At 46.5% G+C, this 27681-nt stretch overlaps 1 pseudogene; it reads left to right on the top strand.

Moving 5' to 3' along the window:
• Window positions 1–19327: 19327 nt before the first annotated feature.
• The window catches only part of LOC138498096 (zinc finger protein 850-like), a 371655-nt pseudogene continuing 363301 nt past the window's right edge, over window positions 19328–27681 (top strand).

Below are 27681 nucleotides of genomic sequence, written 5' to 3'. Positions count from 1 at the left end.
TGTCTGGATGGACCTCTAATCACCTTAACCAATGAGGCCCACCACTTAAGGAATAAGTGCATGTTTGTATGTAAGGCAAGTTTATTGGGGAAATTTAATGAGCAAGGGACCACTTTTTTATTAGGGGCTTGTGGGATGTGGTCAGAACATGATAAGAAAAAACAATTTCCCAGGAACAAGCTACCTATTGGTGTCACACATTTGGGCTTAAGGTCTAGACAAAGATTTGGCACATTTTATAATGGCGGTATAGCCATGCGGTTAGCCTGACCTTGTAATGGCGGTATAGCCATGCGGTCAGCCTGACTTTGTAATGGCGGTATATATTTGACATAACAAGTCTTTTTAAGACGTCCGGGGTATAGTTCTATTCCATCCGGCCAGACGTCATCACGTCAGCGGCAGGTCCCTAACCTTTAAAAAGATGTAAAAAAGATCACATGACCGTCGAGACGTTCTTTACAGACAACGCGATCGTCTGAGGTAGAGAAGCAGTAGTCCCGTTCTCTTCGCAATAGTAAGTCTTTCTGCATACGGAGTTGCCTTACACCGTAGCACACACTAGAAAAGTTTTATCTTACAACTTTCCATGTGCCTTTGTTATCTTTCAGCACGGGCTTTTTCCTTAACGGCGTTTGAAACAAATGTTACTATTTCTGCATCACGCCGGCTATTCTACTAACTTTCCGCCGATGGCATCTTTTTCAGTGCTCACGGAAGGTAGGAAGAGTGACACATGCCTTCATCCTAATACGTAGGTTATTAGTAATAAAAATCTTTTGGAGATAGTGCCATCACATCTCATGTGCATTATATGCACTCTTTTTCTCTTTTTTCCATTTTAGCCATGGAAGGTTATTTGTTGAAACATTCCGTTGTTACAGAAATGGAGGAGGTACTTTAAGACCTCGAAATAACCCTTTGGGAAAATTAACAAACTTCAGCTACACTATAAGGTACTAAAAATAACACACACCTTGTTACAATGAAATGATCAACAAAAGTAGAATTATGCAAAAATAGGAAATGTATGTGCACATTAAGGTGTTCCAAAAGTGACAACAAAGACAACACAAAATAATTTACTTAATTTAATTCTGTCATAGTCGTACATAAAAAATCACGCAGAGATTTCTTCTTGGGTGCACAATGATCAAGAGAAGACAGGGCAGGTCATAGAAATGGTGATGAGGCATGTTTATAAATGATATTTTAAACACAGCTAGTTTTTAATCTATTGGTTTGTCTGTCTTTAGAGATATTCCAGTTAACATTCGAAACTCACTGTGAAGATGCTGAGGTTTGGGTCAAAAACACCTTTCTAACGTGTCCTGATGAAAGCCTTATTTGGTCCTACACTGGTTGAATGGACAACAGTCATCTATAAATGATAAAAAACGTTTTTGTTTTTGTACTTATAAGGCTGGAAACAGAGCTATCCTGTCGACACTTTGTATAGATGGGCTTATGCCCACAGATTGTACCAACTGGGGACTTTTTGTAATAGCTTCACTATGAAAATATTCATGTTGACAAGTCACCCTTAGAATTACTAACATCACCTTGAGAAACAACAGTGTTTCTGATATAGGACCAGGATGAAACAAGTTGACTCACATTTTTCATCTCTATATGATTGTTTCATGCTATTTAACAGGATTGTGATTTATCTCTACTGTTTTTTGTGTTCTTTTAATAATTGAACCCACCGGGCTCAATATTTTATGAAGATTAATAAAATTTAATATATTTGTGGTAAAACACTAGCCTATGCGTTATATCTTGTGATATTTACTTCAAACACAAGATGATTGTCAAAATGTGCCAAATCTTTGTCTAGACCTTAAGCCCAAATGTGTGACACCAATAGGTAGCTTGTTCCTGGGAAATTGTTTTTTCTTAGGCAAGTTTATTGTACAATTATCAAGGGAAGAGCTAGATGACCCTGTCGAGTCAAACTAACCCAAGTCTCTCTGAACCACATAAGTTGACAAATTCTAAAAAATGTTGCAACAGTTAAAACACTCCCATATTTTTATTACAATCCACCATATGATTGGACAAAACCTCTACAAAGAAATCCCATCTTTCTCCAATTCTTCCATTCTCGTTGGCCATTGTAATCTGGACTACCATCTTTAGATCATATTCATAGCACACCCCTTCTTGGGATTCGTCTGTGGTCGTGACAACAGGTTTTGCTTGATTCTTCTACCCTGCTCCCGTTCGCCCCCTCCTGCCTACTTCTGCAGGAGTCTTTCCTGATACATTCTGGTTTCACCATCACCGTCTTGTGGCCAATGCTGGATTTGACTTTTATGGACTTCATTGATTCACGGTGCGTCATCCTTTCTCAACTCTCATGCTGGACTTTGCATCTTCTACTCATGGTGGCCCTGAATCATGCTGTTTCCATCTTCATCTTGTATCCTGGCTTGCAACATGTTTTTTTTTCTTTTTAAAAACTTTATTTTTGGTGATTTTTTCTTAAAGGAACAGTTACAACAGTCACCCCATTATGGGGTGAAACACCCAAGTGCCTTCCCGCCCTCCCCCTCCCCACCCACCCAGTCCACACCCGCCTCACCCCCCGCACCAAAGTTAATGCTGAGGTGCTGTCCCCTTGATGTGCCGTCTGCCGGTGGCTAGATCCTATATTTTATAAGGTTAAGAGTCACTGTTTTGGGGACTGTGTCTCTCTGATGTTGCTGATGAAGTGTTCTCATCTGTTTCGCTGAGTAAGAAAGACACCAATGGCCCCCAGATGTCGGGTGGGCGGGCGTGCTGGGGAAGTATTCTGATAATTTCAGATTCAACGTCCTGACAGTATAGAATGTCTTTTCGCTAGTTTGCCACCAACGGGGTTGGACCTCTGCCCCAGGACATGGCCACTCCCCTTCGAGCCAGTGTTAATAATAGCCCTGCTAGTTTCCTTATACCGAGTGAGAGTTGTTTCATCATCCCAAACAATGCTGCGTTGGGGTGGGTTCTCCTATTATTGCTGCCGTGGTCTGAAGGACCTGGGACCAGAACAGGGTGAGTTTGGGACAGTCCCAAGCGAGGTGGAAGAAGTCTACTGGAGAGTTTCTGCATCTTTCGCAGCTTGCTGGCTGGTCTGGGTGTTGTTTATTCTTTTTCGCAGGGGTGAAGTAAGTCCGATGTAGGTAATTGAAATGTATTTGCTTGAAGCGTATGTTGAGGGCTATTTTTTGGGTTAGTTTCAGTATGTACCGCCATTCCTCTTCTGGGATTGTTAGCTGGAGGGACCTTTCTCATCTGGATTTCGTACGAGTATCGATGGATACCGTGTCTGATAAGAAGGATTTATAAAGTGATGAGACTAGTCTGCCGGCGCCCTGTGCTAGGATCACATTGTGTAGCAACTGCCAAGTTGGAGGTTGTTGCGGAAACGTAGGAAATAGGGCCTGCAGGGTATATCTGGTCGTAAAGTAAATAAACTTGTCTAGTGGTGTGTCACCTCCTCTTTCAGTAGCTTGTTGGGGTGTGATGAAGGACCCTTGTAATTTATCTACCCATTGGTGGAAGACTCTTTCGGAGGTGAGGGGAGTTCCTGGAATAAATTTGATTGGGAGAAGGGGGGGAGTATCTCACTTGTACTTCATATTTTTGTGCTAGTTCTTTCCATATTGCATATGTGGCGAGGACCACGTTCATCGTGTTGACAGGCACTGAGAGCTGGCTGATAATGACGGCCCTTAATAAATTGGGAGTCGCTAGTACCCGTTCTATCTGCACGTGTGGTCTGATGGAATGCGTGGCATACCAAAAGCTAAGGAATTGCGCTTGGGCTGCCCAGAAGTATCTTTCTAGGTCGGGAAGGGCTAGTCCGCCGTTGGATACTGGCAGTATCAGCGTCGAGTGAGCGACCCTAGCTGGCTTACCCGCTTATAGGAGGTCAAGAACAAGGCTTTTGATTTTCTTCAAAAAGGATTGTGGGACTAGAATTGGGATGTTGGTGAATAAATATAATAATTTAGGGAGTATGACCATTTTCACCAGAGAGGCTCTTCCCCACAAGGTTAGTGGGAGAGATTTCCACCTGTTCACTTTTTCCTGTAGTGTTTTTGCTACTGTTTCGTAGTTGTCTTGAAATACGTCGTGATACTTCAAGGACATTTGTATCCCCAGGTATCGGACCTTTGAGGTTTCCCATACAAAATTATAGTCGTCGGTGAACTGTGTGGTATTTGGCATGAGTGGGAGTATACTAGATTTTGTGTGATGAATTATTAATCCTGATATCGCCCCGAATTTAATTACTTCCCTTATAATTGGATTAAGGTTTTCTACAGGATGATGTATGAATAGCGCCACATCATCTGTGTATAACGAGATAATTGACCTGTGTGGTCCAATGGTGAGACCCCTGTGGAGTTGCTGAGCTCGAAGGTTCGATGCTAGAGGTTCCATTATTAATGCGAAAATTAGCGCGGAGAGAGGACACCCTTGCCTGGCGCCTCGCTGTAGTTTGATGGGAGAGGATCTCGCCGAACCTACCAGTATTGTGGCTTGGGGTTCGTTGTATAGTAAGGAGACGAGTTTGATGAAGCGGGACACCAAACCCATCTGTCTAAGTACAGCGAATAGTAAGGGCCATTCCATGGAGTCGAAGGCCTTCTCGGCATCGAGCAGAACCGCTACAGCCTAATGCCGAAAATCCTTCTGATGCCGAATGTCGTACAGCATCCAGGCACAAATCCGGCCTGATCTGCGAGTATGAGGCCCGGCATCAGCGGCAGCAACCTGTTTGTGAGAATTTTTACAGTATTTTAGTATCATGGTTGAGTAAAGAGATGGGTCTGTATGATGCGCACTTTTCTGGGGGTTTGCCTGCCTTATGTAAGAGGATGTTGGCCTCGTGGAGCGACTGTGGGAGGGAACCTCTTTCTAATTCTTCGTAGTATACTTCTGCTTGTAAAGGGGCGAGAGTTTCAGCAAAGGCCTTGTAGAATTCCCCGGTAAGACCATCGGGCCCCGGGGCTTTGGAATTAGGAAGAGTTTTAATGGCTTCCTTGATTTCCTCTGGGGTGATGAGTTCATTAAGGGGTTCGCGTAGTTCTCCTTCTAACCAGAAGAGTTCAGAGTCTTTGAGGTAATTGTTTAGGGCATCTGAGTTCGAATTAAATTTAGATGTATATAGGTCTTGATAGTATGTTTGGAATTCTTCAGCTATTTCTTCGTCAGTGTGCACAAGCGTGCCGTGTTTGGAGTGTATTCTCACCGCCATTGTCGGCTTCTTGTCGGCTCTGATCATTCTTGCCAGGAGGGCTCCGGGTCTTTGGCCTTCGCCATATTGATGAATTTGAGTGTTGCGGCCTAGGAATTTCAGCTCTCGCTCTGCCAAGATCCTGAACGTTTGTAGCTCCTCCTTAAGTGCTGCTTGCGTGAGTCATTCGCTGCGGATAGCTTGAGTTCAAGTTGTTTCCGTCATTCCTCACTGGCGGTGAGTTCTCGCCGGATCAGCTTAATGATTCCATTTTTTTTGGCAAGGCAGACCCCTCTCACAAAACATTTCAGAGTTTCTCAGATTGTGCCAGCGGACGTGACTGTGCCTCGGTTTATGTCTAGGAAGGTTGCGATTTCTTCTCGAAGTTCGGATGAAACTTGATCTTGTAAGGATCCGGATTTGAAGCGCCACTGAAGTAGGCAGGATTTCGGTGCAGATAGCTTATATATGAGAGTAACCAGTGAATGATCGGAAAAGGTTTTAGGTAAGATTTGACATTGTTCCCAGTGGAGGGGGCCACTGGCGGATACCATTAGATAGTCCAATCTGGAGCTGGTGTTGTGGACTGCCGAATAGAACGTGTAGTCACGCTGATTCCAGTTGCTGTGTCTCCAGATGTCTATTAGGTTATAAGCTCTGCATATTTCTTGTATTTGAAGGCTGGCTTTAGAGGTCGGTAGTGTCGTACTTCGCGATCTGTCTTTCACGGGGTCGATAACAGTGTTTAGGTCACCTCCCCAGATGATTGTCGCCGAAGTTTGCATTGTGAGATGCGTCAGCACCCAGTTGAAGTTGTTCGCCCCGTCTACGTTGGGGCCATAGGAGTTGACGAATATGATTTCTTTGCCGGCAATGATCCCCTTCACTAGCAGTGCTCTACCCTCGGTGTCCCTCTCAGTGTCTATCATCCGAAAGCCGGTTTGGCTGTTAATCAGGATTGCCACTCCCCTGGCGTAAGATGAAAAGGAGGAAAAGTACCTGTGGCACCCCCAGTTTCTGGCGCACTGGTGTTCTCTTCCAGGGAGGAGGTGGGTTTCCTGAATCAGGGCAAAGTCCACTTCATTTATTTATTTATTTGTATTTGTAGAGCGCACTACAGCCCACAGGCATCGCAGTGCTATAGCAGTACTCAAAGAATGCTCGCTTAAGGGTTACAGTGAAGCCCCCCAGGTAGATAGACTTAGTGACGATACAATGCATGGTATAGGGTTACATACATATTTAGATCATGGTACATTGCAGCGATTGCGGTTGCACAGTGCAAGTCATACAAAGAGACTGGTTTTGATGGCCTTGCGGAAGGCCGCATGGGAGTCAATAGTCCTAATGTGAGGGGGGAGTGAATTCCAGTGGGTGGCTGCCATAGTTGGGAAACTGGTGCCGCCAGCCCGGGCTTTGCGTGTTCTAGGAATAGCAATCAAGTTGGAGTAGGGGGTTCTGGTATGCCTGGAGGAAGGGGGTTTAGAGATTCTCTGTGCCAGGTAGGGGGGTGCCTGTTCATGAAGGCACTTGTGTGTCAGGGCAAGGATTTTGAATATGATCCTTTCTTTGACTGGTAGCCAGTGGACCTGCCTTCTAAGTGCAGAAATATGATCCCTACGCGAGAGTCCAGTAGCGGCCCTGAGTGCATTGTTCTGAACAATTTGTAGTTTAGCAAGATTCTTGGCTGAGGTGCCTACCAGGAGGGCATTACAGTAGTCCAGTCTGGATCCGATTATGGCCCTGGCAATGGTAAGGCAATTTTGTTGTGACAGGAAGGGTCTTATTGTGTTGATGAGTTTGGAGTGGTAGGCAGAGGTGGATGCAATGGCGTTGACCTGTCTGTCCATAGATAGGTTAGGTTCCAGGTATACACCCAGTGTTTTAATTGATTGTGAGACAGTGATAGGGATGTCATCAATGGTGCAGGAGGAGTATAGTTGGTCAAGTTTGTTCAGGGTGGAGGGGGAGCCTATCAGTAGAAGCTCGGTCTTCTCATTGTTGAGACAGAGCCAGTTTTCTGCCATCCAGGATTGGATAGTCGCATAGATGGTGCTGAGGGTGTTAGTGTCAGATTGGTAATCACCCGTGAGGGGGGTGAGCACCTGGGTGTCATCTGCATAGTTTGTATATGAGATTCCCAGGGCATCCAGGATTTTGAATAGTGGCCTGGTGAAGAGGTTGTATAGAGTGGGGGCAATACAGGAGCCTTGTGGAACCCCGCATTTGATGGTGCTGGGAGTTGCACAGAAGGAGTCAGAGAAAACCCTCATTGCTCTGTCCTGCAGAAATGAAGTAATCCATTTGCAGGCCTTGGTCGAAAAGTTTGCTGCTGTGGAAAGGTGGTGGCCAAGGGTCTTGTGATCAACTAGATCAAACGCAGCAGAGAGGTCTAGGAGCAGTAGAAGTGCAGGTTTGTCTGCGTCTCTGAGGTCATCGATCTGGTTTTTCAGGTCATGGTGGGCAGTTACTGTGCCGTGCCGAGGTCTGAACCCTGATTGCCGTAGGCCAAGGAGATGGTTCTCTTCAAGGAATTTCTGAACTTGTAGGTAGGCTGCTTTGTCCAGGATTTTTAAGAGGAAGGGGACAGTGGTTATGGGCCGGAAAATTCCAGGGACGGTAGGGTCCAAGGAGGGTTTTTTAAGCAGCGGACGAACCCACGCTTCTTTGAGACCAAGGGGGACATGGCCAGACCGGAAGGAGGCATTGATGAATGCTGTGATGAATGGGGCTAGGGAGGGTGCACAGTCCTTGATGACCTGTGCTGGGCAGGCATCTCCTTTACAATTTGATGGTTTGATAGACTGGAGAAGTGTGATGACTTCTGTTTCGCTCATGTCTTTAAAGTCAAACACCGGGGAGCAACTGGGGATGGTCTTAGGTGGAGGTGGGTTATTGTGATTATTGGCTATGAGGATGGCCAGAGCTTTTTGATGAGCGATGATCTTTGCCTGCAAAGTTTCAAGCTTGTTCAGCATGGCTGACTGGATTGTGTTACACCAGGCTTTATCCACGAGGAGAGAAGAAGGGGGTGTGGAAGGAGTCTCCAGCTCTCTGAAGATAGAGAATATTTCTCTTGTCCCTGATTTAGCATTGGCTATCCTCGTGTTAAAGGAGGAGGCTTTAGCAGTGGTGATGGCAGTTTGGTATTGTTAGGTATTGAAGGATCTTTTTTGTTTTAAAGGGAAGGTTGCCTCCTCTAATGTTCCATGTGGCGACTTTGAATTGTTCGTCCGGTATGGATGGTTAGGCTGATGTTGTTGTTGTATTTGTCCAGTAGGGACGTAGGACTCTGGGGGAGACGTGTTTTGCTGATCTTGGGGGAGTTCAACAGTGTCTGGCGCAGAAGGTTCGGTCTGGTGCGGTGGCTGGGGGTGAGGCAGGGTGTGGCGGGTTGAAGGCACATTCCCAATCCCATTCTCTGGCTTCCTTCCTTACATGGGCAACCCCCAACTGGCCCGTTTGCTTATGCCATTGGAAACTGAACCGCAACAGTGCGTGTCCATCTCTTGCTTTCCCTCCCATTAACATTGAACTTGTTTGAGAACTTTTTGCTGTGCAAGGGGTACCAGGGGGCCTCCCAGGTTGCACAGCCTTGGAGTGATTAACTCCCATGTGTATTTCGGTTGGGTCAGTGAGTTTCTTGTATGCAAGTTATAGGACGTTGATCCCGTGCTGTTTAAGGCGGGTTTCTGTTTGCTCTCTCTCGTTGCGTTCTTGCTTGATTGGGGTTTGGCCCGGGGCATCCTGCTCTATCGAGGAAGGTGTTGGCCTCCTCTGGCATCTGGAAGAAATGGACTTTGCCGTTGTGTTGAATTCTGAGTCGTGCTGGGAAGAGCATGGAGTAGGTGAGTTGATTGCCCTTGAGCCTTTGTCTGACGAGGTAAAGGATCTTCGTTGTGCCTGGACTGCCGTGGAGAAATCTGGGTAGAAGTGTATTCTGTCTCCATCATCATTTAGTTCGCCCTTTTCCCTGGCTAGGCGAAGGATGTTGTCACAGTCTTTATAATTTAGTAGTCTGGCGATTATTGACCTGGAGGGTGCCCCCGGAATGGGTTTGGAGGAGGGGATCCTGTGTGCCCGTTCTACCACAAACATGTGGGAGAGGGCTTCACGACCGAAGAGGGTAGTGCATAGCTCCTCGACAAAGTCTTCCATTTTTTGCTGCATCTGATGTTCCCTTACCCCAATGATCCTAATATTATTCCTCCTGGAACGACCCTCCAAGTCTTCGCATTTGGCGTTAGCTGCTAGCATTTGGGCTTCCAGTCGGTTTACTTTGGCCGCCAGGGTCGCCGTGCCGTCATCTAGGTTCGAGACATGTTGTTCTACCTCATTGAGGTGTTCTGTGTGGGTATCCATTCTATGTTGCAGGAGATCCACCTTTGATGCAAGCCCATCCATTTTGTTATTAAGGCTCCCAATGCCGACTTTAAGCTCCAGTAAGAGGCTTTTGATATCTGTGGAGGAGGTATCCTCATCCATCTGGGGGGTGCTGCTTGCCATAGGTACTGGGTCCTCTTGGATCCAGGGGGTTTTGGGGAGTGCACCGGATTCAAAGGTCACTTTCCTTTGGGACCTGTCTGTTTTCCCCATTGGGCTGGGGTCGAGGGCTTCGGTTTGTAAAGAATGCTGATGGCAGGTAGTGGTTGCGCTGGCTGGAGGCTTTCAGAGGCGGGGGTAAAAATATGCTGGAGTAGTTCGTGGGGTAACTGCGCCTGCAGGGTCAGAAGCAGCACTTTTGGCGATTGACTCCCGGGGAGGTTGCTATTTTTTGTAGTTCTCTGGAGGATCTTAGTCGGGTGAGGAGGACTGGCCTGCTCTCCCTGGTGACAGAGTGACTGCACTGGGAATTAGGCACCAAAGTTTGTGGCTGGCGTGCGCTCCCCACTGGGGGGGGGGAACAGCTGTCGGCATGGTGGACTCAGCCGGGTGATGTGTTCTCGTAGGCTGCACTCGCCGGGGGTCATAGGGGGATGGCACTGGGGGGGGGAGGAGGATTAGTGTCACGGATATAGGCGGACTGGCTGGTCTCCCTCAGCCCGCTCTGCGCCTCAAATGTCCGGTTTGGATCAGAGTGTATTTGGCCAACTTGGGCTGCTGTCAGTCCGTGTATGCTCCCCCCCCAGTATGCTCCACACCTGGTGCGGGTGTTCAGTTGCTGGGCACACCACCGCGGCAACTTCTCGCCTCCTCCGCCCCTCGTGGGCACTCCGCAGTCTGCGTGTAGGTTGAGAGCAGGAGGGGGGCACTCCTTACCCCTGAGTTGCGGCCGCAGTACCGGTGCCCCGGCCTCGCGCCTGGTGTCTTAGGCGCCGGGAGGGGGGCCTGGAGTTGGCGTGGACCCACTCTCCTCTCAGCAGCCGCCGCACACGGATGGTGACCGCACAGCCCTCGCGCGGCCCTCCGCAGTCTCAGGCGCCCGCACCAGCCCGGTCCGCGGGAGTCTTCGTGGGCTGGCTGACGACAATGCGGAAGGGGGAGGCTCTCCCAAGTCGGCAGCCGCGATCCGCTGATGTGTGCCCAGCTCTCGTCTCTGGCAATCGCTGTGTGTGAAGCAAGCGGCTCTGCTTCTCTAGGGCCCGGCCGCGACTCGGCTCGGCGCTCTGAGTCCTGGTTCGCAGCGGGCCTGGTTGTTACTCAGAGGTAAGCGTGCCGGGGTGAGCAGCATTTTGGTTCTTTGCGTGTCCGTTTTTTCCACAGGTTTCTCAGGATGACGGAGTAGTGTCTGGTAGACACGGGCAGTCGACGCTCAGGGCGGGGGTATGCCGATTGAAGGATGATTTTACCTGATTAATATTCGGCGGTGCGGGAGCTCTCTAGGAGGCAGCCATCTTCGTTGGCCCTCTAGCGCCCTCTATGCTTACAACATGTTTTGTTACTACTGACTTCTGCAATTGTATTCGCTCTCCCCTCTTGCTTCTCCACTCTTTTTGACTGCTTACTCTCTGTTCTCTCCTCCCCTCCCTTTCTACATTTTTCTATCTCCTCCCCTCCTCTTACTTTCTTCTATGCACTTAATCTATCAGAATTGTCCCTGGACGTACGATAGCAACCTCGTCTGTCTCCTCCCCCCTCCCCTTGCTCGTTTCCCCCCACCGGCCTCTGCCAGCACTATCTGAAATGTCGTCAGGCCTACTAAAATAGTCGGTTGTTTTGTTCCTCCCCACCCTTTCTGCACCCCTCACCACTCACATTTTGTTTTCGCCGGCTCTACCAGAAATGTCTTCAGGCTTAGTATGGTAGTCGTCTGTCTGTTTCCATTTCCTTCCCACTCTCCCCCACCCTTCCTTATCTATGTCTTAGCTCATGCACTGAAATGTCGTCAGGCTGAGTAAGATAGTCAATTTCACATCCGGTTCATGGCCTGTAATAATGTCATTGTATTTTACCCTGTTCCCTCCCTTGCCTTTAAGCACTTTGAAACGCAATTGTGTATAGGCGCTATATAAATAGACTACCATATCATATCATTGCTGGGTTACACATTCATTTGTAAACATAATTCATTACAAGTCACAACTGGCCTGAAACCTCTTAACCCTGAATGTAATTGCATATGGTTCACATGTATACTTTAATTGACATGAGGAACTCAGAAAAAACAAGTTCCCTTTGAACTGGCGAGAACTATCTCGTCCACCTCAACTTTACTGGCATCCCGGAACATTCTAATATAAATGACTACCATTTCAGCATGCATGGGCTTCGGCCAAACCCTGAGAAAATAATAGGGTATTGGTCACATTGGCCTCTAGCGTGACTCTGCCCCATATATATTGCTAGTCAAAACAAATGGCCGGACCCTTCTGCAAACTCTTATGGACTTATTGCATCTGCCTTCCCGATATTGCCAAGCCATAAAGACCATGGCTAGTTTTTAACTGAGCTGACCATCTGCAAAGGTCGTAGTTATTCATTTACCTGGCCTCTGAAACTCTGCAAAACCAGTTTCTTCAAACATCTCACGAAACCCTAACTGAAAAACCCTCTTTCATGGAAAATGATGTGTGTATGTATCTCAGTGTGCATGCATGTTTTAATAAATATCGTCTCTCCTTTACAGTGGGTCCTCCGTGACCAGTCCCCTTCCCTCGCATGCACATTGTACCTACTCCTCACCGCCCAGCCTCTAGGCACCATTGCACACCATGCCTGAATCACGTTTATATTTCATTTTGCGGTTTTAGCATTTTATTATTGTACACACGTGCAAATCTAAGATATACAACTTGAATACAAAATAACAACAAAGTAACATATCCCATTCACATTTAACTATACTGGATACATATGAATTTGTAACATCGCGTCGATTTGACTGCAACCCCAGTCACAAATCTGGAGCGCACAACGTGAACCCTTCTTCATCGTTGGGACCTTTCCAGACCACCCCAACAGCGCCAAACACTTGCACCGTTGACTGCAGGCTTTATTATGTTGATCATGTGCAATAACCAAAGTTGAAATAGATATTAATACATTTGAGTGCCGCAATGGATAGTTCAGAAGTTAGCTAAGTGTGTTAAGCATTCATTGCAGAGATTGTGTTCATATGAAGATTACAATAGCACATTCCAGCAAGGCTGACCAAGCCTTTCTATGTGTGAAATTAATAAACCTGCATGTGTATGTACTTTGTAGCACCACAGGTTCTATTATCAGCAATGTACCTGCACTAGATATCACTTGCTATAAAAAGGTAAAATAGCATTAATATGGTGTAGGTCTAGCAGTTGGTTTGTTAACGCCATGTCTTTGTGCGCGTGCACGCAAACTCGTGATCTGTACTTTCCGTCAGGGACCGTGGCGTTAGCGCACATAGCACTTGATGGGAAATCCGCCACAATACCACCAAACTCGTGATTAGGGGGTACGTGTTTGCATGGAAGATCTTTGCGACCCAAAATGAAAACAAGGCAAAATCCTGATTGAGCAAAGGCGGTCTCATAAGGCAAGCAAGCTCAGACTGTCTACAATATACCCCCGCTGTGCACAGGCTTCTGGCTCCTGCTGCGCTATGGGTTGGTGAAGTGGTGCTGCTCACTTCAAAGTGGGAAGAGCACCCCATCATCACCTCAGCCTTTTTTTATTGGGGGAACAAGGCATAGGAGTTGGGCACACCTTGCTCGTTTAATTTTTCATGCTTTGACTTTTTGCTTTCACTTCATTTCCATTCATTCTTACCTGACTTTCTCTTTCTTTCAGAATCTTTTTTTCCATCCATCGCACCTGTAAACCCTCCCCTTTTCTTTGCCTCTCATCTGCTTACCAACCCCGTCACACATGCTTTAGCTGCTGTCTTGCTATCTCCCGCTCCCAAGAGGTAAGCCCCTACTCGCTCTCAGGTCACATGTCTCTGGCTGCTTTAAACCTATGGCCAATGATAAGAACTCCACTAACATAGCTTGGCCTGTTAATGCACCTGCCATGGAATTCTGTATGCAACCAGGAGGTCCAGCTGCCTAGGAGACTGGCAGAAAAGAATGGCAGAGAGGGAATTATGAAGCGAAAGGAAAGAGAGGAAGCTTTTTTTGTTCAAGCCTTGGAACTTTGTTGGAGATTTGGAACTTTGGTTGATGGAGAAAAGGGACGGAAACTCAAGGGAAGACCCATGACCTTTGAGTCCATTACATTTATGAGAGAAGAAAAAAACATAGGGGAAAGGAAATCTCCCCTCGTGAATGTATGGAACTTTGTTTTGAGCATCTTTTTTTTCCTTGGGAGCTTGTATTGGAACTTTTGAGCTATGAGCCAGTAGCTAAGAGACCTTTCCCTTTGCAGGTGCTATTTAGTTTTAGCATGTGAGGATCAGGGCAGGATTTGGACACAGGACGGAGAGCTTTACTTTGGACATTGTGACACAGACAGGTCCCTTAGATAGTTTTGTTGAGGCAGGGAAACCCCTCCTAGCATTAGGGTGAGTTAGGATTTCATCCAACCCCCCCCCCTTATATTTTAATTTAATAAAAGTCTTTAGCAACCACCATGATAAGCCTGTGTCCACGTCTTACTCCTGGTCTCTCACATAGGTCATAGGGTAGGGGCCTGCAACGTTTGGCTCTCAAGATGTTTTGAACCACAACTTCCATCAGCCGTAACCAGCATTGTAAATGGTGGGAGATAATGGAATTTGCAGTCCCGTTGTGTGGAAGTTGGGATTGTGTATTGGGGATGGTAAATGAGATGGGAAAAGTTGTGCTTTGGGTGTGATGGAGAGAAGCAGGTGAGAGAGAGGGTAGTCCATACTTTTGCCTAATGCAAATTTGCCATTTTCTTTGCTGATGTGTTTACCACTTTTTTGTACTACAAATGTATAGATGGTAAGTATGGTTACGGTATATAGACAGGGTGGGGTTTGGGGATTAGTGGGGATGTGTGGTTCCCCCGCTCTTTTTTTATGGTAAAATTAGCAAAAACTAAATTTGGCAAAGTTACATTTGGCAAAATAAAATCGGGAAACACTCAGACATCCAGAGAGAGAGTGCTTCAAGGGAATTTTATAGGGGTGTGTGGGGTTGCTAAGTGTGAGTGACACTTTATATATGATAACAGGAGTGTACTGGGCTGTAGGAAAGGCTGGTTCCCAGGCTGGTTCCATGTACTTGTCCATGGACTGGCCTGCCACTGGGACTAAGCGCAAAGTGTAAAAGAAAAACAATAAAGAAAAGCTGCTAAGTGAGGCCTACCACAAAAAACAAACACTGGAGGTCATCCATCAAAAATGAAAAGTTATAGGAATCCATGGAAACCCAAAAGTAAACAAAAGCAACCTCCTATACCAGAATGCTTAACATTACTAAAGAGGGAACTTACTTGTATAATCATTTGTAACCAGTAACTGCGCCAGGGATTAAGGCACAGCAGACTGACATTAATGTCCTGCCTCTTCCTGCCAGTTTCTGAAGTTGTCTGGGACATTCAGAGTACCACTTCAAATAAGAATGATTGAAACACTTTGTTGTGTCCACTTATGCATTTTATTGAGTCTTGCACAACCCACCTAACATTTCTAGGAGCTTCACGATCTTTAACTATCGGTGGGCTTGAAAACCTTCACAGGGCAAGGAGCTTTGTTGCAATGTTGATGTGTGCAGATCTGACGAGATAAGGCTGTCTGTAGTGTGTGAGTTATAGATGAGTTGTTAATTGCCCAGAGCAGTAGTTCATTTTCAGTCCAGTTTGCTAAAGTACATTTTTGTGTGGTTGACTGTGGTGTCTGTCAGAGTGGTGAATAAAGAATGCACAGAATCGTGTTCATTTTTCTTGGTGGGGTAGTGTAATGTTTAGGGAAATTTAGTGTAGACATGTGTCTGACCCTGAAGTATGTTCCATTGTGTAACTTAAGTTGTTTTGCTCCAGGAGTTGTGTGTTGCAATGTGTTGGTAAGCTAGGGAATGCTATGTCTGGCACCCGTTCAGGGACCACATCATCTATTCAGTTTCCTGGGACCTGTGAGAAACCAGAAGGTGTCTCACCCGATAGTCCCCGGGGATTTGTCATCCATGTGGCAAGGACACAGCTATTGCTTTTGGATCCAGTTCGTGGGGGTGGACCAGTGTGGGAGGATCACCTGGATGGTGAGTCTTCGGGGAGTGGGACACCAAATGGTGAGATACAGTATCCCCGTCCCTATAAGACCTTTTACCCATCCTACCTGGTGGGATGCTTCAAAACTCCCCCCCTTTCCCATTTAAAACACTTGCACATGGACACCCTGTTCTGGGAGAAAACAGACTCGCGCCCAAACAGTCGAGTAGTGTACCTGACAAGTCCCACTACCATGGTCGGGCAAGGTCAGGCAATTACTGATAACAACATACACCTGACTGCCATTAGACTTCCTGACATGGATAAAAGGCAGAGTACACATTCTGAATGAGGCAAAGCTCATGAAGGGGTAGCAGTTTCGAGACAGCAGCTGAACAAAGGGAGAAAGACGGCAAGCCAAGAGGAGTTCGCAAGGATGGGAAATCTCTTGCCCTTTTCAGCAAGAAAGAGTTACTCTTGAACCTTCAAGTTTGAAATAGTAAGGCCAGGAAACCAAGCTGAAGAATCCTATTTTGTGCATCCGAGATATCGGGGGCCCTCCCATGTGACTTATCAAGCCTGGAAGCAGCAGAAGCCGTAGTAGTTCCCAGCCATCCTTGCTCCAAGAACAAAGATTTGATAAAGAAAGCAACACAGCCAGTGAGTTGGGGCAGCCCATACAAGACTGGTCTATGTTAAAGCCAAGGTTGCAAGCAGCAACACTGTATAAAGAACGAACACTGTTACCAATAAGTTGTTACGCTCACCTGGTCTCTGCAGAGGTGTTGGGACATGGTTGCAGCCCTCCCGGGGGTGAGGTCGCTCAGACCGACTTCGCCCTCTGCGCCTATGTGGTGGTAATAGGTGATGCTGCTCAGGACTGCTCCTGCGTGGAGAATAGGGGGCGTGAGTATGCCAGCTTGTGCGCCTGATCCCCTTCCAGACCCCTTCTCCCAAACCGTTGTACCCGTGGGATGTGCTGTACCTGGAAAGCTCACCTGTTGATTAGTTTTGGCTAGCACTCCGTCCTGCTGCTTCTGGCAGGGGCGTTTGTATGATCTGGACCGAGTTCCTTCACTGGTCCCTTGCACATGGTAGTTCAGTCCTGCTGCGACTAAGCCACTATACTTCAGGTAAGTGTTCCTGTTTGTCTTTGGGCCTCATTACACGTTGTGTGGTAAAAATCGCAATTTACTGGCATGGCGCTATTAATGTGTCCGCCTTGGCAAGAGGCCGCTAATAGCGTACCATTACGAGTACGTGGACACAAGCATAGCGCCATGTTGGTAATGACCCTACCGCCATGCCGCTAAAGACCCCAAAAAGACCCTTAGCGGCACCGATGAAAGCGCTGATAGCACTTCCGACCTCCAGCAACATGCAAATAGCGGTCACCGCTAATAACGGCCATCGCAATTAGCGGTCACTGTTAAATAGCGGAACCGGAAATAGCGTCATCGCACAGGAACGGGAAGGAGCACGGCGGCCATCTTTAAAAACACAATCCATTGCCATCCTCTGCCCCCTGGACCTGTTTTGAGTACTTCGCTATTGGAAAGCCACAAGGACACCCTCGCCATGCCTAAGGCTATTAAAAAAACAACTGACCGCCAGTGCAAGGAGAAGTTTACCACCGAGGAGCTAACAATGCTCACAGAGACCCTTGCAGCGAATGCCGACGTGGTATTTGCGAGCGACATGCGTCGGGAGACCCTTATCCGCAAGAAGGCAATCTGGGCAGAGGTTGCCCTGAAAGTGAGTGCAGTGGGCACCACCACCCGCACTGTCCGGGAGTGCAGAAAGCGGTGGGATGATCACCGCCTCCGGGTCAGAAGCATCCTGTCTGCGAACCACGACATAGCCACAGCAGATGGATCTGATTTGCCAATAAACATGATTGGAGTTGAATCTATTGAGGGAGTCGGGACCATGGAGCATGGTGTGGCAACTACATCAAATGGAGGTGAGTGTACACATTCAAGTATGCACTGTGAATGTTCAGGTCCCCCCAAATGTGAGCCCAGAATCACCTCATGGATGCGCAAACATCCATACATGCATACAACCCTGGCCATGTCAGTGTCAAACCCAAACACACACACATGCACACATCACCAGAGACAAGTGCCACACACAACCATGCATGGATGGGCCACTCAAAAGACACATCACCTGCATCCCTACCAATGAAGTCCAAATGCTCACAACAGCATGATTGACGTATTCTGCATGAAGTACATAGAACTGTTACCAATGTCATCCCCATCTTTGTCCCCGACAGGCTCACATACAGACAGTGAAGATCCTGGCACTGCAACTCAGGCACCCCCTGCCACGAACAAACCAAGGCCACGGGACACCCCCACGACACCAAGGGGCAAAGAGAGAAGGGTCCCCATGCAGAGTGCCAAACAGTGGAGCACCACTGCTAACATACAACTGTCCACACCAGCAACAACTGCCCCATCTTCTGAAGTGAACCCCCCACCACAGATTCCAGCCACGGAGGGCCCACTCTCTGCTGCAACAAGTTCCGCAGGAGAGGCGGCAGCCTCCTGCACTCCTGCACTGAAATAAAGTGTTCCTGCTCACATCTCTATATGAGCCTGGCGCCAAGGGCACTTGTCACTCACTCGCTGTGTACAGTCCGGGACCATGCGTGAACACAGCACCCCTCCCTGTATATACAGTACACAGCACCACTTCACATCAGTGCACACAGGTCACTCACTCCCTGTGAACACGGTGGCCTTCCGGAGAGTGAGAGAAAAAAGCTCTCTGATTGAGCAGAATTCCCGCTTCCTACTGGACGGCATTCACACGAGCTCTTCGGAGAAAGTAATGAGCTCTGTGTCCCTTCATCCAGACTGGCAGACTCCCTGCAGGACACGACTTCTCTGCACACGCGCAGTGTGCCTTCAGACTACTAAACCGACTCCCTGCAGAGATACTGCTTTCACAGACATGCGCACTGTAACCCCACAGATTCCTAGCCGGCTCTCTGTAGAGAGGGATCCTCTGCACATGCGCAGAGTGTCTTCAGCAACTAGCTAGGCCGGATGCAGGAAAACGGCTTATCTGCGCATGCGCGTTGCATCACACTTTCTACTAGCCATGTCATTTTCTGCATCCACTCATGATCTTCCGAGGAAGTAATGTGCATTGTGTACCTTCAGCCAGGCTTCCTGCAGTAAACTGCTTCTCTGCACATGCGCACTGTAACCCTACAGACTCCTAAACACTCTCACTGCAGAAACGTGAACAGAACAATCTACTATCCCGGCTCACTTCTCAAACACTGCTTCTCTGCACATGCGCACTGTGCTTCTATAGCTACTTACCAGGCTCACTTCTAAAACACTGCTTCTCTGCACGTGCGCACTGTGCTTCTGTAAGTACTTACCGGGCTCACTTCTAAATCACTGCTTTTGTGCACATGCGCAGTGTGCTTCTATAACTACTTACCAGGCTCGCTTCTAAAGCACTGCTTCTATGCACATGCGCACTGTGCTTCCATAGCTACTTGCCAGGCTCCCTGCAGACAGACTGCTTCTCTGCACATGCGCAGTATGAACTCTTACCCGCGCTGTATTTGCGGCCCATCAGATTGGAGACCAAGGGCCATCTTGTTTGTCTCGAGGCCTCTTCTTCGGCTCTGGAGTTTTTCCCGCCTTTGGACCTCGTAGTGACGTGAGAGAGGTGAGAGTGTTTTTTATCCCTGACTGTAGTTTGGGTCCTTTAGACCGGAGGACGTGGCAAATGATTCTTCACAACGCTCGACATTTGTCATGGCATTTCTTCTAGCAGTGGCCTCAGAGGCAGTACTGAGAACTGGTGCAGGAGCCTTGCAATCATTAGGTATGTCATTTGGCATGGCAATTGTACTAGTGTAAGTGAGAGACCCCCAAAAATACAGTTAATTCTCCCAATGGAGTCAGTAAAAACGCATCCCAAGAGGGAATCAGACCAAGACCAAGTGCTGGTGGTATCAAAGGCTTTATCTAAAAGAGGGCAAGCAGAATCTACTCTGCTTACGCCGAGAGCACTCTGCAGAAAACATGTTACAATTCAATTTTATACAACAAAATCGTCATCAAGCTGAGGGAAGGCCTACGGGGCACATGAACAGTTGGGATTGGTTGCTAAGAGCAGGCACCTATAGGTGCCATAGGGTCGGCGGCATTTGGTTGGCTTGAGGGCACGTGGTGAGACGATGACGTATCCTAGGTCAATCAGTCAGCTGGGCTCATCGGATTGGCATGTGGAGTGGCGAGTTGTTGCGGTGTTGCATATTAAATAACCATTTAACATTTGCCCTTGTGGCCACACATTCCCATTCATTCACTACCATAATCAGCTTGTCCTGCGAGCTCAAAGACCTGTGATTTAAACACTTATACAAGCATGGTTCAAATGCAGGTTAATTTACTATTGGGCCTAGGTTAAGATTTTTCCATTGAATACAGCGCTTAACCTGTTTAGACAATTTCAGAATATACTGACTACGGGGCAGAGCTCTTGGGGTCATGGTATGGTCTGGGATGTCCATCTGATAAACAACAAAGAGGGCTCTAAATCTATGACTGAAACAAATGGGTCACAAGAGGCACATATCATTCTGTCAGGGCCGATTACGAGGTTCCCTTTGCGGGACCCGGATCAGACGTCTGGTAAAACCAGACGTCTTTTCCGGGTCCCGCGACGGGAAGAGGGAGGTAACAACAGGACACTTGTAATGTGCCCGTTGTTACCTCCGTCTCCATTCCCATTGAGCCCTAGGGGGGCTCAAATGGGAATGGGAATGGTTCCTGCAAGGAGGAATTACCGGGTACTCCTATGTCGGAATGGCCCGGTTATTCCTCATTGCAGGAACCCGGTAATGGAGCCCGGTTTGGAGGCAGCCATGGAGCTAATAGCTCCATGGCTGCCTCCAAACTCGTAATGAGGCCCTATGTTTTCTATCTGGCTAAATATTCTCATCGTAACAAAGAACTCCTCAAGAAATTAGAAACGTGTGTTTGAATCAGTGTTCATCTTTCATTAAGCGCAGTTCATGGCTCCGAGTCTGTGCATGCAGCCTCAGCAGATGTAACTTGGCGAGAGTGATTAGCTGCTGTATTACGTTTACACGATATCGTATATATATTTACATTGGAACTTATGAAAATGAGTTAGCTTAGTGCTGGCGTGTACAGTATTAAACTGGTTATGCATTGTTCTGTTGCAATCTATTTCTATGAGAATTTTTGTACCATATGTTAATATACATCACACTAATTATAAAGCTTAACATAAGAGCTTCTGGTCACACATATATGCTATATTGTTCACTTGTACACACATTGCCCCATTATTGAGTTTACATGATTTTGCATGCAAAAAAGCACGTTGGCTCTGTCCTCATTAAGGCGTGAACGATCAAACGGACTCAAGGGTCACTTATTGCTGTTGACTCTGTTTTAAGGGGTATGGGGATTACATTCTTTATGGCCATGGTCTGTTGGCTGTGGGGGCAGGTTTATAGAGACGGATGGCTTTTGCCCTGGACCCTGCTCAGGGCTGTATCTGGATCAGTGAAGTGAGACAGAAGACTGAAGACACAGTATGAATTTTGTTGTATTCTCGCAGCTAGTCTCTCATGGGAAACGTACAACTGCAGAGACGGCAACGGGAGGAGGTGGGGGAGGAACTTGCTCACTGTGCACGCGTGGCTGGGAGAGCTGCAGGCCTACATTGAAACCTGACAACTATCCTACCATTACAAAATGAAGTCGGTGGCTTACAAAATGGAGTCTCGTTCAACTCTGGTCTTACACTGTTACAAGGGGGGGTCACAGTGCCTGAGGGTATTCCCGCACGAGTGCTCCGAGGCCGGGGCCCTGGAACCAAAGCAACCACAACTGGGTCTACCCAGTAAGTGTAGGAATGGGGTGAAGGGGGTTCAGAATGCCCTCTCCTTCCACTCATTCCCCCCTTTCGTTACTTAAGTAACGAATATCGTAACTGCTCCAATCTTTTACGTTCTTCTTCTTCTGCCACTGCTTCATCCCATGCAGGTGTCCCCTTTATTGGCATCCATACTCTGTATACCGCTCGGAGGCTTTCCCCCCTTCTAGCATACTCATGTGGGGTACAGGTCATATAAATACACCCTCCCTCATTCTCCAAGTCCGCCCATACTTCCTTGTACCATTGTAACTCTCTAGGCTCCTTTATGGTTGTGTGATATACATTATCCACTCTGTGTCCTGTGTTGTATATAGCTGTCATTCTATATTTGGGCTCTGAATTATCTATTGTACTTCTGCCTCATGTTTGATTTGCGCCACTCCATTTGCACGGCCCATTGTTACCATCATCAGCGCACCATTAGGTGCTGCATTTGCGCAGCATCAGAGACCTAATTGGCACACAAAAAATGAGGAGCAAAAAGACGATGAGTGGTATGAGAAGTTTCATGGTCATTCCTAGCCAGGAAGGTACCCAGGAGAAAACAGTATCAAACCAAGTGCTGGGCTGTGCCCCTCCTTCGTCCTTCATACGCTCTCCGAGCTCATGCACTGCTGCTATCTCATGTGAAAGGTACCCGTTCTCTGCGTCTGCAGAAGGTACAAATGTGCAACATGCGCCCCCCATTTTTCGGCAAACGCCTCCATCGATTGCTGTTAACAGGTCTAGCACTTACCTGTTCTGCATGGTCATTAATCGCAGGGCTCGAAGTTCCACTTTGATGTCATTAAACCCTTCTTCAGTGTCGTTGGCCAATTGGATGAGCTCCCACCATGTGATATGGAGCCACTTGGCATTCGCTCTTGCCTGGATGCTAGGAATGAGGGACGCAAAGAATGTCTCGACGGAGCTGAACAGCCGGAATCAATCTGGTATTTGGGCCAGGAGCTCTAATGATTTGGCAGAGATATAATTTGATGATCGTTTCTTCCTCTGCATTGGATTTTGTGCACCTTCCTCGTCTATGGTATACACGGGAGCTGTTTCATGCGGCGTGTGTGACATTTTGTTTGGGGCCACAACGTGTGTGCTTCCTCCGTGGATGTGGCTTTCTGCGATCACCATTAGGGCGGAATGCAGCGTTGCCAATGAGCATTTGCCTCTCCATGATTGCGGGAGATGCAGGTATGCCATGTTGCCGCAAACCCAGTATGTATCCATCATTGCAGCCGTTCCTTTCTTCATGTCCTGTATTATGAGAGTTTTGCTGCAGTTTTTATTTTCCCCCCCATATCCTTTTTCCCTTCCCCACGGAAACAAAGTTCGTAAGAAATGTCTTTTTGTAGTTTAAAGGGTTTCTCGATGGCGGTGACCTAAGTGAGCTTTTTTATGTGTTCAGTCCATGTAGGAGCGCATGTTCTCTGTACCCATGACAGCTTTTCTTCAGACAACCCTCACAGCGCCTCAGCTTTGCATAGTACGTCTTCGTTTTGCCATTTATTGTCTGCATGAAATGTCCCTTTTATCTCCAGGAAAGGCTCTTTTACACAAACTATTCCTTGCAGTCTGGAATAACATGTCCGCTCGTTCTGCAATAGTTCAAATGAAACTGTGTGCACTTGAAAAGTGTTTTTGATTCGACATAGTGCAATATGTAGGAGACACTGAGCCTCTGCAAATGGTACTTCTTGGGGCAATAGAACCTTTGGGGTACCTGAGGCATGAGGTGTAAGTGAGCATACGTAGCAACTTTCGTTAGTTGCTTGCTTTGCCGTGTTGCTCATGTCAGCATACCATTTGTTTGTCTGGTGTGGGTTGCTGGGGATCATAAACTGTGTCTAAGCCGAATTTATAATGCTCTTTCCATTTTTCCTGTTGTGTTTCCCTCTTCTTCCTTCTGAGCCCACCTCCCCCGTTTCCCTGGGCCCGCTTGCCACCCTCCTCGCCTTCCCATCTTGTATATACATTATAGTAGGTGATGGTCATGCGTTTGTTATCACTTCTCCCTTCTCTGATGGTTGTGTTTCCTGATGTTGCAGTTTCTGAAACTGGCATGGTCGTTGGGTATGGGTGATTCCGTACCCACGTGAGTTCTGAAGGAGTTCTGTCATTCATTGTGTAGACATTAAAATCAGATTCATTTACGTATGAGGTCAGTGGGGTGAATTGCATTGTTGTGGTATTTGTGATATTGGTGGTGCTGTTATATTCATCCCCATGGTTCTCGTGGGCCCATATTAACTTGACACATCCCAAATTGGATGGGTCTCTTTCTTGATTGTTTTTATACCCACGCCCCCCTGGCTCACACCGATTGAAATATATGTGATAGTCCAATACAGGAACAGGCCAATTAACATTGAATAGAATACCAATGCACACACAAACAGCACACATTCATATGAATAACTAGGTTAAGCATATCTCCTTCGTCTATTCCTATCTACACTATCATTTGCTGCTGCTGGGGCCTCGTCCATGCCCATTGTTGCTCCTGATAAATTAAATATAAGCATTTGTTAATCATGCACGTTACTCTTCCATCTTTTACACTTCGTTTACTAGTGAATTAATTTCAGTTTTACTTTTTCATTTCTCATATGGATAAGTATTATTATTATTTTTTTTTTCTCGCATCCTTCTGTTTCCCTACCCCACACCTCAAGTCTGGGGGAGGGGAACCGAGGGAGACAATTCACTGTCAGTTGGAGTCGTCAACGAGGAAGCAAAACATTATTGTCACGTATATTTTCAATTACATAATCAAAGAGGAAAAACAGACAGAGAGAGAGAGAGAGAAGACGTTTTATATTTATCTCATCTTGTCACACACATTACTAGTACTTGTTGACACTATAGATTTATTTACATATCTTTATTTATTCTTTGTTTACTCTTAGTTCGTTCCTGGCACCTGTACTGTATTTCCACGTTTCCCACCCTCTATGTTTTTGCACTCTGCTCCTTCCTGTTACTTTCATTCTCTATGCAGTCTGTGCTCCCATTGTCCCTACGAACATCTGTTAAGTGCACCCAATATTTCAGGCCCTGTACCTTGACAGCTGTAGGCGGGCAGTATATTACCTTGTATGAACCATGGAACCTTGGCCCTTTCCACCTACGAACAAAACTCCTCACGTATACCATGTCACCTGTCATCAACTGGCAATCTGGACTATCAGTGGCTGGGGTCATTGTATCAGTGGCGTTTTCCTGTGTGAATGGTGGTGCTATTTGTTTGGCTATGGCTCGTGTGGCTCTTGTCAAGTTCCTAAGATACTCATGGAATTCTTCTCCTAGAACTCCTGCAGTTTGGTGTGCGTCTGATTGCCTGCGCAAGGGTGAGTGGGCTGTGTGCATCCTCCTACCTGTCACAATTTCATGGGGTGACAGGTGGTGGTCCTTGCTAGGTTGGTTTCTCATTTCAAAAAGTGCAAGGGGTAAACAATACATGTTCTTATTTAAATTGGAATTGCAAGTTAATGCTGGGTACTTGCACGAGGAGTCCATATCCTTGTATTTTTATCTTTTTTAGCTTCTTCTATATTCTTTGGCATATATTATGATGTTTATTTTTCGAGAGGATGGAAACATTTGTATTTTTTATCAAAATTGTTTTGTTTTATTTTTCTCTTTCCTTTTTATGCAGTTGAGCAAGTTCTATGTAGTTATTTCATTTCTTCATTTGTCTTCAATTATACAATTTAATATTACATGGTTTTATGCTATTTGTATTCTGTTTAAAAAGTCGAAACTTGTTTTGGCTAAGATGCACAATACAATAAAAAATAAATAAGAGAAATGCTCTGTTTATGGTGCAATGTATTTGTAATGTGTTTTTAAAGAATAGGTAAACTGGCCTAGTGGTAATTCAATGGCAGATTGTAGTTGGAGCAGTGTTTGGTGTCTAGTAGTAGTGGTTGGGAAAGAACAGTTCTTTATATGTAAGATGAAGTGTTCTGTATAGACACTTGGCCAGTATACACACGTGTGAGCAGGTGGGAATGGTGGCACTGTAAGAGGTGCAATGAGAAAGCTTGGAAAGTATGACGTTTTATAATGACTGAAAAAGGAAAAGTACATAACTTTCTAAAAAAAAGATAAAGCAGTGGCACTTGGTGTGTGGAAGTTTAATATGTTGACTGTACATTAAAGTAACAGGCCGTCTTCTCTGGGCCCGTTTTCTCAGCCGGTTTCCATGGTTGAGCACCTGGGGTTTAAACGTACCTCATCTTTGTCCATGGAGGCACAGGTTGGCACAGCCACTTCCAGCTCAGGCTCCTGCGACGGGTCTTTCCCTATATTCCAGTGCACCTATGTACTGGATCGTTTGCAAGTTCTTCAAAACTTTGCCACGCGGTTGTCACATTTATCCGTAAACTCAGTTGGCTGCCGGTTGCCAAACGTGTTCAGTTCAAGGCCCTTTGCCTGGTCCACCAGGCTTTCTATGGCCGGGGGCAAAATACCTTATGGCTAAATGTCTGCTTTATATTCCGAGTCGTGCCTTGGGGTTGAAAATAATTTCCTTTGAGAATTAATTAAAATAAGTCCATAAGTAACAGAGATATAGAAGATTTGATGAACTTTGTGTCCATCCTTGAAGACATCAACAGTACTACATGCCACACAGCAAGTGACGTCGTGGAAAGTATTCCTCCATAGCTAGTTTCTGATGATATGACACCTGCCTCACATTTGCCTCACTAAAACTACCACATAGTATATATTTTGTACATATGATCGACACTACACATGCCACAACCGGAGCCAGTAATTTGTAGATGTCACCTGGAATTTTCAATAACCTGAGTTGGTCAGGGGGCCACATGATGTATCTGACCCCTTCATAACCAGCCTCGGCTTTCTTAGGTTTTTTACTGAAATGCATTGTATCTAATGGTTGCCAGAAAAATCTCCTCTAGTCGTGGATCTCTGACCCAATTCCTGCTTTAGACATCCAGAAACTGTACTGGCCGTAGGTACAATTCTTATGTATTACAGCAGACACAAAAGCAGTTCTGCCATGATTAGGGACATGCATAACAAGGTGATTGTCATAAATGTCATCTTATTTGTGTCTAACATGCGTTTAGCTGAATGCATAAATATTTGCTGTTACGAAGGAAAAACTGCATATACATTAGAAAAAGAATATCCATATCAAAGGTGCTCCATGGTCTTTAGGACAAGGCCTACTGTGATGTTTCTTCTTCTCCAAGATTTAGGTAGCATAAACAGTACCTTCCTCGTATCCTTAAGCAAGGCTGCATTCCTTAGACGGTATGTACCTTAAATGGAGCCCTCCTGGTCTCAAGGTCTTTGTCCTCAGAAGTGCTGGGGAGTTCACTAGCTAAGGTGGTTGGTGGCTGATCTTTCTCACTTCAGGAAAGTTGTTTCCTCAAATCAGAAGACAGACACTCATGGTTGCTTCTCATACTGCACCGGCTCTCATGGAAGACTTTCAGAGCTTGTGAAAGAAGATTGAGGAGGGTTTAGACTTAACTGCACATGTGGAGATAATGTTGCTATGAGGGCAGTTTCGTGATTCTATCCTGTAATGCGCCGGATTCCAAATCGGCTCCCTTTTTTTAAGCATAACCTTGCGCTAAGTATGCGATAGATCAGCAAGGGCTATTGCATCCCTCAAACCTCATTGTTTCATTAGAGTTATCCCGCTGTTATATCACATCTTATAATCTTTGCTGGCAAAACACAGGTATACTCCTGGTGCAATAGTGATGTTTGGATTTGTAGGGGTGCCAAGATGGGTATTCAAGATACATTTCAAAAGCCTTTTCTGGACCCGGATGGTTCTACTGATAAGCCCCAATTCATGTTGCAACCCATCACCCGGGGACCTAGTTGAGGGGGAACCTGTGACCCTCCAAAGCCCTGAGTTTTGGAGGCTTTCCAAGCATCCACAGGGAGATGCTGCCAAACCATAGAGGATAACCGTGTTCATTTTGGACTCCATC

This window comes from Ambystoma mexicanum, chromosome 5q (genome assembly GCF_040938575.1).
Source record: "Ambystoma mexicanum isolate Mex_15411 chromosome 5q, UKY_AmexF1_1, whole genome shotgun sequence".
NCBI lineage: Eukaryota > Metazoa > Chordata > Amphibia > Caudata > Ambystomatidae > Ambystoma > Ambystoma mexicanum.
The sequence above is the reverse complement of the archived record's forward strand: the minus strand, read 5'-3'. Positions and strand labels throughout refer to the sequence as shown.